Here is a 12523-nt window from a genome sequence, read left to right as displayed (position 1 = left end):
TTGTGCACCCGACTCAGTGCCCCCTGTGGGCTCATTTTCATTGCGTGCCTGTTAAAAACAAGCAGACCAACTTCAAGCACCAATATTAAAGCTTTATTTTAATAACCTCTTGTATTGCTTTTTACATTAAGAGCTATACGGACAGGAAGTAGGTTTAACTAGTTTTCTGATTATAAAACTTGAGCCAGGCCATCTTTCTAGTTCCAGGCCGAAATGTAGGCTACCGGGAGCAGAGATCTGCACAATAGCAGCTACTGATTGTGTTCTAATACCCTCCTAGTGAACACGGGTCAAAAAATGCTTGAACCCGTTGCCATGGAGACGCTGTGTTTTCATTGAAAGCCAGGGTTAGGGGGGATACTGTAGCCGCGTCTCTGGATGAATGCATCAAGTGGTGTGTGTGTGTGTGTGTTTGTTTTGAGTGAGAGGAGGAGGAGGAGGAGGGGGTTGGGTAAAATGTTAGGCTGCTATGATGATGGAGGCGGAGGCCAAGATGACCTTATTCTAAACTGTGTGAGTACAGCAGTTACAGACGCACACCAACAAGCGCACACAGCGATTGGAACAGCGCTTGCTCAAGTGGGTTAAACAGTGAAGAAGAGTTGAGTAAACAGGCGAGACGGTCTCCATTGTCTGCCGTTTCCCAAAACCGAGGAGCATGTAAACAAAAGTTGAACTGATTCGGAAGGTTTTCAGCTGCCATTCTCCCATCTTCTCCCTCCCTTCCTCTCTTTTTTTGCGTCCCTTGCCGTCCTTATCGGCTTGCTTTGTTTGAGCGATGATTGTCATTGGTGTATTCAAATCTTTCCCCCCACCCCACCTCATCCTGACCTCAAGGCCGTGCTGTTTATTAGCGTCTGAGCCGGTGAAAGAACGTGGGAGGAGGTGTAGCTGTAGACAGAACTGAAAGACTGTGGAAAGAACATTGATTTAAAAAATGTTTCATTCTTGCAAAAACTCTTATTCAAGGTTATCAGTCGGTACACCCTTTAAAATAAAGGTTTCAAAAGGAGGATTTTCACAGTGGGATTTTTGGCTTCGCTAAAGAACCTTTTAGCGAACAATTCTTAAAAGAAACATTTTTTCTTCGTATGAACAACATTTCAATAATCTAAAGAACCTTTTTCACTATAAAGAGCCTTTTGTGCAGTGGAAAGATTCCATGGAAGTTTGAGCTCCACAATTCTGGATAAACTGAGTCATGATTTCTTTCTTTTTTTAAAATACAGTTCATGATTCTTCCACAATTTTACTTACTAGAGGTTCTGACAAAATGTTAAAGGGTTAGTTCACCCAATAAATGAAATTTCGGTCATTAATTTCTCACCCTTGTGTTGTTTCAAGCCTGTAAAACCTTTGTTTATCTTCAGAACACAAATTAAGATATTTTTGATGAAATCCAAGAGGTTTTTTGTTATCCCCAATTGAAAGCAACGTAATTACCGTCATTCAAGGTCCAGGAAAGTACTAAAGACATGACTACAGTGGTTCAACCTTAATGTTATGAAGCGACTAGAATACTTTTTGTGTGCAAAAACAAAACAAAAATAACGACTTTATTCAACAAATTCTTCTCTACCACCTACTGGTGTAACGATGTAATTGATACATACAATCATTATTTGAAGTTTCATTGCTTTAAAAAAGTGATTTACTTTTTTTTTTATGGGGGTAGGATTGTAGCAAAATTCCAAATAGATTATGATCCACAAATAAATGTGAAGATATTCACAAAAACATCATCCTGTAGAGGGTTCTTAAACAATGGTACAGTAAAAAGAGGTTTAAAATGTATATTTCGTTAGACCATTAGACTGTGTTTCAAGCCAAGCCAAACTTTTATATTTTATGCACCATTTAAAAACGCTCTCTCTGTGAACAACAGTGGATACAGATGCATTATGGAAGCATCACGTTATTAAAGATTGAACAGAAAGCCTCAATAATTAGCTATTAACTTATCTAACCGGATAACCTTAAAACATGAGAGTTTGCAAAAGAGATTAAACTGTCGTCACATAACAACAGCGTTTCCCAGTTTATCAATCAAACATCGACGGATATGAGCAGAAAACCAGCTATTAAACATAACAGGCCCTTAAATAATATTTTAAACATTAATTAAACATTTTAATGTTACCTTTGTTTGTAGAGAAGATATAGACTTTTTAAATGTGACAGGTTATTGAATTACATAGCCTATAGATTATGCATTTCATTTAAAAGTAAAATGTCCAGCAGTCAAACACTTGATCACGCAAATATTTCAGATGAATCTGACTTAATATTTTTTTTATTGTAAAAGTTATTTAGAGCATCCTAAATAAATAAATAAATAAATAGCAGCAGCAGCGCCAACACAGATCTGAATGTTCACTGTGATCGTACTTGTCAAATGTTTTATAGACAGTCGAATTGTTGTCATTTAGAAATAAGATTGCATGGGTGTTTGAATTGAGATCGCCATCTTTTAACGATTGTGTCGTTTTATGTAGCTCTTAATGGTTGTTAATGGTTCTTCATGGATGCCGATAAAGAACCTAAATATGTATGAGTGTATATGAGGGAGTTTTCCTCTCAATATGGTTGTCCAGAGACTGTTAAAATGCATCTTGGGAACCTGTAGCTGTGTGTGCGGGTGAAGGGAGCCATCAGTGATTGTGGATCTCTCATCCTGGTTTCTTGTAAAGATAAGGCTGGATGAGTATAGGGGGATTTGTGGATGGGGGACCAAAGCTTTTAACACTTGTCGCAAGTCTGTGTTTGACATGCAGCTCTGGGAATGAAGTCTGCTGAAATCAATGACTGACCTTGTAATTAACATCTACCTACACTAATACGGACACTGGAGGGTTTCCTGCCAAGCTTCGTATGATATCCATGGGAACACAATGGAGTCTGACTTATGAGTGACAGGTGAAATATAATATAAGTAACTTATGTAGTCAGGGTTATTTTCAGAATCGCTTTTTCTTCGTTCAGAAGTGGAGCTAAAAAGAATCTCGCCTGGTCCTCGAAGCACTTAGAGGACAAGGCTCTTTCAAGCATTTCTTTTCTCACTGCCTCGCTCTATTCTTGTCACTTTCTTTCTCTCGCTCCGCTCTCACTGGTTCAGCAGATGTCAGATCTCAGAATGCTTTTACGGTATTAGAGATTCATGTGGTTGATATGTCCAGTTAATTGGTTCTCATATTTTAGTCTTTCGCCTGGTGATGGAAAGCCAACCGACCATTGTGGCTTTGACAAGATGGTGAGAACTGAAACAAGTGGCAGGGAGGAATGAGAAAGTAGGTTTTTGCTCCTGCTGTGGTTTACCATCTACTTCGAAATGTGCCATGTGATCTTGTGGTGAAACTGTTCCTGTTTTTATGCATCTAAAAAAATGCAGGATAAACCTGATTCAGCAAGACACATACACACAAACAAGGCAGCATGTTATCACACTCCATGCTGGCTGAGTTTACCCCCTTGTCCAACTGCATGCTGGGAGATCAGTGACCCTCCAGGGGCCAGTAGTCAGTTGCTCTGAATAGTTGTATATGGTTGCCAGATTGATATAGGAATTTTGAGGGTTGCCAGATTGCTGTAGTAGGTCATGTCTACTCATAGGGAAAATGCCCACAGATCTGCCCTCTTTTAAAAAGAAGCCAAATGGCATAAAAAGGAATAGGACATGATGAGTGTTCGGCCCCTCTAGACAGAATGCCATCCAGTTCGCTTTATGATTAACATCGCAACCCTGAAGGTTTTTGGAATGCTGTAGCTCTTCTGTCTGGTTGGTTGGCTCCATATTCACTGAGCTTAGGTTAGTCATGAACTTAATAGAAATGGTTTTAAATTAGTGGATTAGTTCACCCAAAAATGACATTTGTCATCATTTCACTCTCATGTTCAACATTCACTTTCATTTTCCATAAAATATAAAAGTAGATAGGCCTATTTAATAGAATGTTCAAGCTACAACCAAAGCAGGCCAAAAATGACAACAAAAAAAAATACAGTGCCCTGTATAATTTTTAGCATCAGCAGAAAATAATTTTTTACATATGTACATAAAATGGACATTAAAAGTGCAATATACCCAAACTAATCAGAAACAAATAAGAATTGAATCAAATTGAGAGCTTGGGTTAGGGTTTGGGGGGACAGAGGGATGTGCCCCCTACAAATTTGGGATGAGATGGAATTGTTAATATTATTTTCAATATCATAAAAAAAATTCTTCTTTTAGAATGAGATCCCTACTGAGTGTTTCTAACACATGCAGATACTTTATCATTTGAGGCAGAAAAACATCAGATGATGAAGTAACTGAAAGGCTTCTTTTCTTTTAGTGGAACGAGCGCGTGTGTCCTAAGAGGTTCACTGGGAGGGACGAGGGGGGTGAAAGTGGTTTTGATTCCTGAGGATTTTTTAAAAGCACACTCGTGCTGTCTCATGAATTTAGCATGCCGGTGGTTTCAGGACTCCTCGTTCTGAGTGCCCGCGCACACTGGGCAAAGCGGAGTGTGGAGAGACGAGTTTGCGTGAAAGGACATGTCTGGCTGGGTAGCGGTTCCTCCGAATAGCTACATAAGCGAGACTTGAATCCCACACAGGAGTGTTGCATTATATTATAAATAGTGCTAAAAGAATCTCAGTCCTGTGGCATCATGCTCCATTTATTGTCATTTAACATGCAGGCATACATGCCCGTTCACACCAACAACAATAACTATAAAGATAACAATTATCAGCATCGACATCAATGCGCAATAATATTCTACTTTTTTAAAGCGCAACTGTGTCTACCATTTTAAATGCACAAGCTCTTTAAAGTCAAATGGACTCTGGTTTTTATTATTCAATGTTTTATTGTTCATCAGATGGAAAAAATTGTTCTAAAAGCGATTCCAATGATATCTTTCCTCTGTTGTTATTGTTATAGCTGTGGCAGGGCTCCAGACTGCGACCAAATGTTCGCATTTTGCAACCTTTTTTCCTGCCGGTGCGACAGTTTTGTTAGTGGTCACATGGTGCCACCGCCACATTAACCAACTGATAAGAGTTGCCTTTCATGTTGCATATGAGAAACATCAAACGGCAAACGAAAAGAAACCGCTACTCGTTTGAGCTGTGCTACACGGACCGTTTATCAGCTCGGAGCATACTAGACAGCTCTACACTAGCTCAGAACAGGTTTACTCTCGGGCCAATCTCGAGCCGAGAACCGCTAACCAGTAGAGGAGTATTTATTAGCTTATCCATTTCAACTCTCTAATATATAGAAAAAGTAGAAAGTCATAAAGTCTCATGAAAAACAAAAACTTTTCTTTAAATTGTGACTGAATTACACAGAAAACATGTAAAGGGCACTCTTATAAACATTGAAGCTGTCTGTCTGTATAATACTATAAAAGAACAATTGTACATTTAATAAGAGTGGAATATTTAGCCTAAATTTTCACTATAAAATTGAGGTTTTTGCACGTTACTGTTGTTAATTCGATCTGCATCTCAATTCAAGTTCAGTACTTACCTGTCAAATTTCCAATAAGCAAATATGTAATATGATGCAAAACCATAGTAATTTTATGATTTAATTAGCTTTATGATTGAAATCCTCCCAGGGCTACCAAATCAGGTGCTGGCGCCACCATCTGTAGAACTTAGTGGCACCGGTGCTACTGCTATGTTAGTCTGGAGCCCTGTGTGGAGAGGACCTTATTCTCATACACTGAGAACAATTTTTTTAAACTTTATCGTTATAGTCATCGTCCTTGGTGTGAACAGGTTTGTAGTCATTAATCGCATCAGTATGCAACACGTTATGCTCCATGGGAGGAAAAATTAAAACCACTGTCCATGACGAACCATGTGACCTTCGGTAGCCCGGTCATCATTCACAAATCACGCAGGAGACGATCTTCCTCTTATTAGCCTCGGTTTCTCTCACTCACTCTTTTATGAAGTGATTGTGACACTGTTTAAAAGATTGTCCTTCCTCTACCCCCCCTCCCTTTTTTCTCACTGTCCTTTGCGTGTCCATATGGAGTCGGCTAGCCAGAGGCAGACAAGGAAGCGAGGCTTTGCTCTATTGATCCTGTATCGATCAGCAAGGCCAGCGATGCCCTTGTGAGTCGACACGGCTTATTGAAGACGTTAAGCCTCTGTCCTGTCAGACTGACATCATTGTGAAATATAGTCCCTTGTTTCCAGAGGACGTCTGATGTGATGACTTATCTCCTCGTTTTTTTATTTACTCTTTGCTTTCCCTTATATCCCCACCACCCTTTTTTCACTTTCACATCCGTTTCACACTCTTAATCCCTGCACTCAGTTGTAGTTAGCGATGGCGTAAGTGCTTGTTTGCCCTTGTCTTTCACTGTCTTTTCCTCTCCTCCTCTTCCTGAGTGGCTTGCACCTGGTCCGCAGAATGTCGTGCCAGTCCATGGCATGATGGAAGCCGGACTGGATCCTAGCCAACCAGAAATGGCCTCGTTTTTTTTGAGCAGCCTCATTCCAGACCAGATACAGTAACTACAGCACAGTTGTTACAGCGAGCTGAATTATCTTATTCCTGTAAGCGAGAGCGACACAACGCTCCTCAGAGAACGCTAATGTCATTAGCATGCCCAATGTAGCGAGCTGTCAGAGAAAAACAGCAGTGACCTTTAAGATAATTTTGCCTGTCTCCTGTGAGTTCTGTTGGGTACATTTGGTGAATGCTAGTGTATGTTCTCTGTAGTATTTTATAAGGTCAGCATATTTTAAAAAAATACTGTAAAATAACTAAGAGTGCGTGAATCACCCAAATGAAGTTCTCCTGAGATTGTTCTCCCAAGGAGAACTGGAGCTTGTCTAGGTGACTCTTTGAAACTTTGGAATTTAAAGGAACAGTTCACCCAAAACTATAGCTGCTTTTCCACTGTCGGGTCAAACTGTTGCTTAACCGTTCCATTGCATGCCGATCTGGCCCAGCCGTTACAGATCATTTTCCACTGTGGGGCTGATATCAGAGCTCTTTGGAATGTAACACGCAAGAGTTTATAGATGTCTGAGATGTAAATAGATGGAGGATGAATTTAAATAGTCTGTAGAAAGTCATAGAGGTTTAGAACATGACAGAACTTTCCCTTTAAGCCTCATTTGACATACAATTAACTTTTTGTTGGGTATGTTTGCCTAACAATCTTCTTTGTTTTCTTCTTGTTTTCTTCTGACCTCTGATCCTCATTGTGTTTCTCCAGACTTCCCTCTGTGATGTTTTTTTTGTCTCATTCTTTTGCTCCTGTCAGCCATTTAACAAACGAGCGCAGTCCATCCTACCACCAGTCCCTCTATTCCTCTTTATCTCTTGTTTCTCACTTCTTCCATCTTGAGGATTCAGTCCACTTAACGGGTCTGTCTGACTGCTGGGATGTTCAGTCTGTCACTCTCCAGCGACCTTCTTCCCCCTCTCTCTCTCTGACTCATTATTCCTCTGGTCATGTCTTTTTCTTTCCTATTTCTCTTCCTCAGCTTTGTTGTTGTTGTTCTGCTGTTTCTTTTTGTTTAGTGTAGACTTTAGCTGGATGTTGCTTAATCCAGTTTGCTTTGTAAAACCAGGACAGTTGATACATCTACAAGTCAGAGTAAGTTTCGGGCGGCTGTGTTTCTGTGCAGTGTTTGCGGTTATTATTATGACGGGAGAATCCAGGCATGATTCTCGTTCCTGATTTACCTTTCATGTAAAATCATTCTTTCAAATGCAACCAGTCTATTTCTCTTTCATATTCGGATGCAGTCATGTCTCGTTCTTTTCTTCCTTCTGCCCTTTCCTTTCTCCTCTAAAAGAAGGTCCATGTTTCTGCTCCCAATCACACCATTTCTCTTAAAATTGGGTCTGACCTCTCTTTCCTCTCCCAGTAGTCTTTCTCTTCTCCTGTCTCTTTCCTTTCTTGTCACATTATGTGGTTCATGAAGGTTAAATCAGTGAAACGGCTCATTTTTAATTGTTGAAAGAGAAAAACACACTTGTGGAGATGGCAGAGAACACCATTTGGTGATTCAGTTAAAGGTCAAAATACTTGTAAGAATCAGTGAGAGAATTTACTGACACCTGTGACACAAACAATAGATTCTGAGTAGGTGACGCATTTGCTAGATTTAATTTAAGCTATTTTTTGATGTCACACGGGCATGTACATTCAGTAATGGTGTTTCATTCTGTTTTTGACTAAATATTTAAAGTGAATGAATCTTTTTTTTTTTGTGCAGTGGTTGGAAAAATCTGTCAGATTCTGTACTTTTAATGAACAAATAAGTGTTTTGAGTCTCATTTGTCATTACAAGTGAAGTTACCTAAGGACGTTGACAAAATGGAGGAAAAAAATAAATGTGCTTTGTAATTTGTAAAAAAAAAAAAAAATTGTAATTGTTAATGTTTTTGGAGAAATCTGTTGTGTGACTAGCTCATAAAAGACAAAAAGACACGGACTTCTGCCACCTACTGATGTAAACATTGAATGATTAAGTGAATGAATCTAGATTAATCTGCTTTGCTGATAATGTTCATCTGCTAAATGTAAAGGTATAGGCCTGTGTGAACAGAGTCAAAGGATTCAAGTCACTAGAATGAATCAAAATCACCACTGAAAGCTTACGCCACCAGTACAGTTATTGAAGATGGTAGAAGCATTATGATGCATTATTGTATTGTTTGTTTTGAATTCCTCTCTAAATTGTACATAATTATTCATTAAAATTTAGTACCTGCCAGTCACCGCTCAGTTCATCAGTGATGAGTAAAGGGAACATGAAATGGTGACCATGGAGGAACAGAGGGGCCATTGTGTTTGTTCTCTAACTCTTCTAGAATCACGCCGCCTTTCAAACAAGTGTGTGTGTGGGTGTGGGGTGGGGACTAAATAAAGCCCCTCATTGTTCTCTCAGCCATGTTCATTCATACAGGTAAGTGATATGGCAGCGCCGGAGGATCCTCCCTTCTCTTACTTTGTTCTCTAGAGAACAGAAGAATGAAGAGAGGAGAAAATGTTCCTCACGCTTATGAGGGGTGAATGGATAGTTTTCACTGTGTCTCTCCTTTTTATGGCCCTCTGTGCTCCCTTAGAAGCGAAGCATGATGGAGAATAAAAGCGCTGACACGGTGGGTGAATTCCAAATGGAATATTTGTGCCCTCGAAGGGCACTGCGGGAAAAGAACGCTACTTGTAGGGTCATTCTAAATTAAACTGAGCAGCTCGATCCCTCAATTAGCAAATTAGTGTTAGTGAAGGGTACACGCTACAGTCATTTCGAGGGAAAAAAAAGTTGCTGTTTGTAATATTGGATGCCACATCTTCATGATTCATTTTAACCTAATTTAGGCAATTTTAAAAAGCCTAATGCTCTCCGCACATCGTATACGTTCATCAAATACTTTCACTTCAAATCCATTAAATCCCAGCGTCAGAAATACTGGTTCGTTGGCAGAAACCATAGAAGAACTAATCGGAAGATGCGAATCGAATCATATGAATTCAAGATGAATGACTGTGTGCGTTAAGCCAGCTTTCATTTGCCGAGCTGCAAGTTTTTATCATGTTTTGTCCATCATTACAGTGGCAATGACAGGATTTCGCGAGTAGCAAGACAGAAACGGACATTTTACTGTCTTGTTGTCCAAAGAGTTGGACTTAGAGGTTTTTGCAAAAAAATTTGTAAACAAGCACACAACTTACATCAGCAAAAGACAGTCAAATTTGTTTAATACCAATGAGTTGACTAAAGTGACATTTTTGAAAATAAGGCATTTCAATAACTAACTAATAACTTAATATACACTATACCACTTAAAAAGTGGTAATTTCAAAAATTTATTTGAAAAATTGCTAAATTGAAACAAAATATGTGTTTATTTAGTCAGAGAAATATGTTATCAAGGAAATATTCCATTGAAAAATAAACTGGTCCAATTGTGGGTGTGTCAAACGCGTAAATATGAGATGACCTGCCCCCCTCGGAGTTAGTAAGGCAGTTCTAGTTCTAATTTTCATATGAAAATTCCTGATCTCTCTGTTTATGGTTGGTCTGTATTTTCATGCAGCTTTGTATGTGCATGCAAGCTTAACATCTGCTATATGTATGAGTCGACTAACATGTGATGTAAATTTGTTTTCAGTTTGTGAGCGATTCTTTTGTGCCGTAACCGAGCCCTCGGGGCAACACAGGCCTGTGAGAGAGCGAAAAAGAAAAGAACAGGAAAAAAGCCTCAGGCAGAGCGGCGGGCAAGGGATGTAAAATTGATTCTAAGTGATTAGAACTAGAGCTTTTTGATTAGGCAGATGCAGCTTAAAAGGGCAGAAATCTCTATTCAGCCTGGTCTTCATCCCTCTGGAAGTCTAACACTGGAAAGATTTATCTAATATGGATTATTAATGACATTGACAGTTACATATACATTTGGCAGATGTTTTTATCCAGTAGTAGGCTACATATCAGTTCATGCATTCCCTGGGAATTGAACCCATGACATTGCGTTGTTAGCACTATGCTCTACAGTTTGAGCTACAGGAATGCTAGTAAACTTGTATTGCCAATGACCACCATGCCTTTTTCATCTCTCCCCTGCTGTTATCCCTCTTTTTCTTCTTGAATCCCTCCTCTTCCTCTTTCCCTTATGTCTTCCTTCCTTCCTTTACCTAAATGTGTGCCGGTATACGACTGCTTCCTGTCTGTCTCTCTGTGTGTGGGGGAGGTCTATGGGTCCCAGGTTGTAGTGTCCTAGTTTTTCTCTCCTGGTCTCCCTCGCTCCCTTCTCGGTGTTTATTTATTTAGATGCCGAGGGAGAGAGGGATGAATAGATGGGTGGGTGAATGAAGGGATGGCTGATGGAGGAGAAGGAGAGGTGTCAGGGAGCGAGAGAGAAAGATTGATATTTTAACATTCAGTGGATGTGTGGCTGACAAACAAGCAGCTTTCACTCAGAGGTTGTGCAAATGCGTTTTCTGATGGATTTCTTGCTTTTAAAATGGATTTGTTCAAACAACCTTATTGAGCCATGTGGTTATTCTTTTCTCACCTTATGCGAGAGATTTTATTTGATGTCATTCCTGATGAGCCGAAAAGAGCAGATGAAACAAATCTGCCTCCTTTAGCATTCTGCTTTTCTCTGAGATCCCCTCGTTCAGTCCTTCGCTTTGATGGGAACTCAAAGTGCAAAACTGAAAACTTTGTGCGTGGAGGGTCCCTGGAAGTACTTACAGAGTTGAAATAGTTTCTAGCTAGCAGTCGAAGAATGTAGGTGTTATTTAAAGTCAATGTCAAATTGTAATGAATCTTATTTTTGTCTTAATGCACTTTTCTGGTCTTATGAATAATTCATCAGTGTCGGTATGTAGCCAATCTGGTATGATAAAATCAAACTCTCCTTTTTTTCCTCATTAAATATCCCATTTAACTCTGAAATACATCACATTATGGAAGTTAAATAGGTTTCGAATGACAATTTCCATTTCATGTCGACTTTGAAGCATATTTGTCATTATATACTAAGGGGTTTGCTGATTATCAAAGTGCAATATTTTATTTTATTTTATTATTATTATTATTTTTTTTTTTTAATTTGCTTCAATTAGTGTTAATGCTAATATTGCTTATAGTGGTTCTCCTAGAACTTATTGCATGTGTATGTATGAATAAATTAATTAGTACATGTCATGAATAGGTGGACTGCAGAAATAGATAGACGATGAGAGATGAGAACAGATGGAAAGAAGAAGAGAAGACAGTGTGAGCATAACCTTACACCTGGTGCACTATAATGGGGTTAGACAGGGTTAAATAGTGCACAGAGACTGCTGGTGTGTGTGTATGTGCGCACGCATTCGGGAAACAAAATGCTTGAGAAATGTCACCAGAAGTTCATGAATAGTTTTTTGGGAAAAATTTTTTTCTGTTATTGTTAGATTTTGGGTTAAAGTTAGTCTGTTGTAAAACTAATTCACTTTACTTTAGTCCTGTTTACATTGGTATTTAAACATGCATTTGAGTAAATCAGTTTAGATCTGTGAGATGCTGTAAACAATGGCTCTTTGAACTACCAAGTAAATATTTTGGCTCCGTTCTCTGCGGTTGAGAGATCAATCAAGACAGACTGAAAGCAAAGAAAACAACACAGCGTTTGTATATTTTAGCAGCCTTTATCAGTCAACAAATGCTTTGAAAGCTGTTGAGAGCGAGATTCAGAGGCAGATGTGTGTGTTTATGTGTTCTAGTGTGTTTTTCAACACGGGACCTCCAGTCTGATTCATCTCCTCTCAGTTTGATTCATTATTATCTTTTAGCCATTTGCTCTCAGTGATGACCTGGGATGAGATAAACCTACTGCTAATGTGTGTGTGTGTCTCTATCCCCAGCGGTTACCGGAGACGCAAACTCCAAGGGGTGCAGTGAGTGTGTGTGTGGGTGTGGGTGTGTGTGTGGGTGGGGGGGTAATTAATCTGTTGCCATGGAAATGGTGTGTACCCCCCAATCCGTCTGATGACCTCACACCCTATAAGAT

General features: G+C 39.4%; 1 protein-coding gene across 2 annotated transcripts in view; it reads left to right on the top strand.

The window, feature by feature from the left end:
* Positions 1-12523, top strand: part of si:ch73-22o12.1 (nectin-2) — an 84748-nt gene that overhangs the window by 1921 nt on the left and 70304 nt on the right. The gene's annotated exons all lie outside the window — the stretch shown is intronic.

Source organism: Megalobrama amblycephala, linkage group LG13, assembly GCF_018812025.1.
Source record: "Megalobrama amblycephala isolate DHTTF-2021 linkage group LG13, ASM1881202v1, whole genome shotgun sequence".
In the NCBI taxonomy this organism is placed as follows: Eukaryota; Metazoa; Chordata; class Actinopteri; order Cypriniformes; family Xenocyprididae; genus Megalobrama; species Megalobrama amblycephala.
This window is presented reverse-complemented; position numbering and strand designations above follow the sequence as displayed.